Genomic DNA, 6419 nt, shown 5'->3' with positions numbered 1-6419 from the left:
AGAAAGGTGTAAGAGAACAAGAAGAATCCATTAAAGAGGAAGAATACACCAAAGAACAATAGATGAAATATTGTTCAAAAAAGACCTAATGTACAGCCAAGTGTTGGGCCCAAAGTAGAAGAAAGAGCTAGGCCTTCTTTGCAAACTGGTAAGCTCAGTAATAGGCCTATTGTACACTTAAGTTCCTCCAATTCAGAGTATGAGTACCATTAAGAGAATTTTTATACCCCTATTTTCTCTGATAAAGAAGCTGAGAATCATCATTGGCTTGAGTTCAATGATGAGTATGGATTTGGAGAAAGCCACTTTGAAGTAGGTACCAAGTTTATAACTCTTAATGATTTTAAAGATGCGGTGAAGGACTTGTTTATCTCTGAGGGCAGTAAGCTTCAGTGGATTAAAAACAATAAGAAAAGGGTTCGGGTAGACTGCAAAAGAGAAGAATGTCCATAATTTTTTACATATATTCTACAATAATTCTCTTAAGTGCTTTCAGGTTAAAATTTTCAAATCTAAACATACATATGTAAGGGACATGGGCAATAATTCTACTGACCAGCACTAGCTAAGCAAGATAATTGAAAAAAGACTAGCTAATAGCTATCCATCCTCATATGACTAAGAAAGAAGCTACTAATTTTCTAAAAGATGAGTTTGACATGTATCCTTAGGATAAGATGGTTTACAAGACATTAAAGGAGGCAAGAGATAGAATTGTTGAAAGCGAGAGTAAGTAATATGGAAAGGTGATGGATTATCCTTTCGAAATCCTACAGAGCAACCTTGGATCTACTGTACTCCTAGAGGTAATACCAATTTTACAGTTCCCACCAGTGTTTGATAAGATATATATGCGTGTGTGCGCGCGCGCGCCTGGATGCATGCAAAAAAAGGTTTCAAAAGTGGTTGTAGACCACTAATAAATTTGGAAGGATGCATTCTAGGTATTTTGGTGGACAGTTACTTCCGGCGATAGCACAAGATGCCAATAATAATTTTTATACCATTGGATATGTTGTTGTCGGATGAAAAACAAAGGAGTTTGGAAATGGTTTTTGACTCTCTTACAAGAAGATCTTGGAAATGCAAGTGTGCACAGATGGAATTTTACGTCGGATCAACAGAAAATTAGTAATTTCTAGTTTATGCTTATATTCTAAAATTTAGTTCGTTTATTTATGCTTGTATGGAGCGGAAAATTCATGCACAATTCTATATAATTTACAAAAGTTATCAAATTCATTAGAAAAATATTCTCCACCTCAATCACCACAAAAAATTTTATTTTCTTATCATGCATATTTTCTATTTCCTTTGAGTAAAGTATCGTTTTTGTCCCCAACGTTTGGGGTAAGTCCTATTTGTGTCCCTAACGTTTAAATCGTCCTATTTGTATCCTTAACGTTTATAAAAGTGATTCAATGTTATCATACTATTAATTATACTAACAAATCAGATTATATTTTTTAATTCTTACTTGGATGTATTCATTCTCAATTAGGTCTCACTTGGATGTGTTCGATTTTAATATTATACCCACTATTTGTGTTTAGATTCAATTATGTCCCTAGAAAAGTGAATTATGTAAATGTTGTAGGAATTAGTTTCAACATTTGATGAGCTATTTTTCGGAGTAGATCATCGATTCTATCCCAAACATTTGTATTCTAACTTTAAGAAGAGATTTTTAAAACTCAAACTAAAGCGCTCATGATGTGTAATTGACGGCAGGATAACATTGAATCACTTTACAAACGTTAGGGATATAAATAGGACGATTTAAACATTAGGGACACAATAGGATTTACCCCAAACGTTGGGGACAAAAATGATACTTTACTCATTTCCTTTTTATATTTCTTAAACATTTTAAAAATTTTATCTTTATTTCTAAGCAATACACATAAGTAAATCTAGAACAATCATCAATAAAAGTTATAAAATATCTTTTTCTTTCTCTAGTAATATTGCCATATAATTCACAACTATCACTATGAATCAATTCTAATAAATGTGTGTTTCTTTCAACTTTAGAAGAAAGTTCTCAGTAATTTTGGATTGTATGCAAATATCACATTTCTTATTAAAATCCTTGTTACTAAGATCAGTATAATTATTTTTATACATATATTCAATTAATTTGTAATTTAAGTGTGCTAATCTATACTATGCCATAAATCACAAGAATCAACAACATACAAAGAAACATTCACTTTACTAAGTTTAAACATGCTTTCAATACAATATTCTTTTCCTATGAATACATCATTTTTAAGCAAGATCACTTTAACAGATTCCATTACAACTTTAAATCCTTTTTTACACAAAAGACTAACAGAAACTATTTTTTTCTCAAAACAGAAACATGAAGTACATTTATTAAATTTAATTTCTTTCTAGATGTAAAATTTAATTCCACAGTTCCTTGACCACAAATTTTGGTTGACTTGTCATTGCCTATCAAGACTTCTCTATTATTCACTTCTTCATATGTTTTGAATTGGTTGTGATCATTACAAACGTGAACAGTAGTCCCAGAATCTAACCACCATTCAAGTAATTTTTCTTGTGTTGCATGTAACCATGCCAATATGCATATTTTGTACTTTTTCTGCAACCATTGCAATTAGATCCTTCTATTCTACTAAATTGGTCTTTGGTGCTTTCTTTTTCAGAAGTCTACATTCTTTGATATAATATCCTTTCTTGTGACAATAATAACATTATCTGTGTCTCTCTTCTTGTCTTACTTTGAATCTTTTGAGAACTTTCTTTTCTTCTTATTGGTGTTGTTTTCACCAATATGATTCACTTTAGAACTTTAAGAAAGATACATAGCATCACGTTTTCGAGTTTCCACCTTCATATGTATATGCCTTAGTAATTTCTCAATTTTAAAGCCCTCACCAAGATGTAAAAGTTTCTTCCTGTAACTATTCCAAGATGAAGATAATTTTAAAATAATTGCTCCAACTTGTAATGATTCAGGGTTCATTACTTGTAGATCACAAAGTCTACTTATAAGGATTTGTAATTCATGAATTTGATCCATAACAGGCATAGTATCATTCATCATAAATTCAAAATATTTCATCATAATAAACTTATCTGTTCCTTATCATTCAGCATTATAATTTTATTCTAAAGCCTTCTAAATCTCCAATGGTTATTGCATTGACATGTAGAGATCATTGAGTCGGTCGGATAAAGTATTGAGAATATGATCTCGACATGCAAGAGTATCTTCATCTCATTTCTTCTTCAATTGAATAATTTTTTATTTTTTCTTTTGGTGTGGAATTTTCAGTAGATCAGCAATTGGTATAGACTTTGGGTCAATCACAAATGCAAGATTAAAAACTAAAAGAAGAAACATCATCTTGTCCTTCCAATGGTTGAAATTTGTTCCATCAAAGCGATCCAACTTGATAAATTCTTGATTCATGACCTTGAACATGGTGTTTTGATCTTGTGTCATCTTCAAGAAATATCTCTCTAAAATTGTTGGGTATATAAAGATGGTTTCAAGGCACGATTAGATCGCTTTCTTTAGAGAGATATTTGTCCCCACACTTAGTTGTTATAGGGTTTATGACAATACTCTCCCAGTATACAATGAAACTTAAGAATTTTTTAATTAGCAATAGTAAAAAATTATCAACTCTTTTAAACAAAGAAAATCTCTTAATAATTAAAATAAACACTTAATTAGTATGTATAAATAGTGGACAAGAACTTTATTTATATCTATTGCACATAGCAATTATAATTTGTCACGTACATAAATTATTGTGACTCTTCTATTGTCAATATCCACAATGTTTCAAACATACATCATTTTTAAAGAATTGTGTCCTTTAGACAATAAGTATAATATTTTAAACATACACCATTCTTAGAGGGTTGTGTCTCTTTAGACAAATGATATTATATGTACCATTATTATAATTGACAATATATAAACGATTGGTAAACATTTATTTGAATTTTTTTGATATAATGGTTTAGAGTTTACACAATATATATATATATATATATAACATACAACTCCTATCCCTCTTACAAAAGTGTAATAACAAAGACGAAGGAAGAAAATAATCTAATTAATACAACAACATATAAACTAAATGCAGTATAACTCTCCTTAATTCTTCTTCATCCGGTTCTTGAAAAGATAAAGCTGTAGGGGGTGAGAACCTAACCACATGGTCTCACCACGGAATTTCAAAGTTGTCATAAGAAGATATTTAACAAGAAAATTATTTTCAAGCTCAGTGATTATCATTGCCTTATGAATCTTTTAAAACCCAATAGGTAATCGTTCAAAACCTTTTCAAAGAAACAATGTTTAATCTTTCAGAAATTCGAGACATTTCCTTTCTTATAAGAAAATCTCAATCAGAAACCAACCACGCAATCAAACAACACAGTCATTAATTCAGCACCAAAGTTCATTCTCAAATGTAGCACGCTAGGACAAACACAGGCAAGACAGACAAGGAAAGCACAGGTATAGGTAGCAGTTACAGCAAGTAGTTCAAGTAGCAGTTAAGAACAGTTTAGCAATTAGGCAAACCAAAACAAGTTCAAACCCAAGCAAAGCATACAAATGCATATGATGCATGCCTGTCCTATGGCTGATGAGGCTCATCTGTCGGTTATCCAGCCAACCCGACAAGTTTGAAAATACTTAGACTGTCCCCCGACGTGGCATCCCCAAGAGTCTATGCATAGCTTTTTCTCAAATAATCAATATTGCTCAATGGGGGTTACATTCCCGGGAATTTATATAGTGTTCGGTCACACTTATGTCATAGGATTAATAGAGTACCGAGTTTTCAACCTGGTACACGTGGTGGCAAGCCACGGCACTTTATCCAGGGAACCTCGTATCTCAGATAATTCAAATTCATAAGCCATATGAATAATTCAAAGATCATATCTCAACATTCTCAATCCATATCTCAACATTCTCAACATCATCATCACTCATCAATCCAAATCTCATTTCCAAGTTCATTCAAAAACCATATTTCAAAGAAAATCCTCATCATCCTTCTTTCCATTCCGTTCATTAACAATCCCAATTCAAAACATAATTCTTTCTTTGATAAATAAGCCAATCTTAAAACATATAATGTTTAAAAATAAGACTTTTTAATTAATCACTTCAAATAAAACTTCCAATTTTATAAAATTTCGGCAGCATCTTCTCTAAAAGGGTGGCAGAGTCCGAGTTTTAGAGAAGATGCTGCCGAAATTTTATAAAATTGGAAGTTTTATTTGAAGTGATTAATTAAAAAGTCTTGTTTTTAAACATTATATGTTTTAAGATTGGCTTATTTATCAAAGAAAGAATTATGTTTTGAATTGGGATTGTTAATGAACGGAATGGAAAGAAGGATGATGAGGATTTTCTTTGAAATATGGTTTTTGAATGAACTTGGAAATGAGATTTGGATTGATGAGTGATGATGATGTTGAGAATGTTGAGATATGGATTGAGAATGTTGAGATATGATCTTTGAATTATTCATATGGCTTATGAATTTGAATTATCTGAGATACGAGGTTCCCTGGATAAAGTGCCGTGGCTTGCCACCACGTGTACCAGGTTGAAAACTCGGTACTCTATTGATCCTATGACATAAGTGTGACCGAACACTATATAAATTCCCGGGAATGTAACCCCCATTGAGCAATATTGATTATTTGAGAAAAAGTTATGCATAGACTCTTGGGGATGCCACGTCGGGGGACAGTCTAAGTATTTTCAGACTTGTCGGGTTGGCTGGATAACCGACAGATGAGCCTCATCAGCCATAGGACAGGCATGCATCATATGCATTTGTATGCTTTGCTTGGGTTTGAACTTGTTTTGGTTTGCCTAATTGCTAAACTGTTCTTAACTGCTACTTGAACTACTTGCTGTAACTGCTACCTATACCTGTGCTTTCCTTGTCTGTCTTGCCTGTGTTTGTCCTAGCGTGCTACATTTGAGAATGAACTTTGGTGCTGAATTAATGATTGTGTTGTTTGATTGCGTGGTTGGTTTCTGATTGAGATTTTCTTATAAGAAAGGAAAGGTTTCGAATTTCTGAAAGATTAAACATTGTTTCTTTGAAAAGGTTTTGAACGATTACCTATTGGTTTTTAAAAGATTCATAAGGCAATGATAATCACTGAGCTTGAAAACAGTTTTCTTGTTAAATATCTTCTTATGACAACTTTGAAATTCTGTGGTGAGACCACGTGGTTAGGTTCTCACCCCCTATAGCTTTACCTTTTCAGGAACCGGATGAAGAAGTATTACGGAGAGTTATACTGCGTTTGGTTTATATGTTGTTGTATTAATTAGATTATTTTCTTCCCTCGTCTTTGTTATTACAATTTTGTAAGAGGGATAGGAGTTGTATGTT

Source organism: Arachis ipaensis, chromosome B04 (genome assembly GCF_000816755.2).
Source record: "Arachis ipaensis cultivar K30076 chromosome B04, Araip1.1, whole genome shotgun sequence".
NCBI lineage: Eukaryota > Viridiplantae > Streptophyta > Magnoliopsida > Fabales > Fabaceae > Arachis > Arachis ipaensis.
This window is presented reverse-complemented; position numbering follows the sequence as displayed.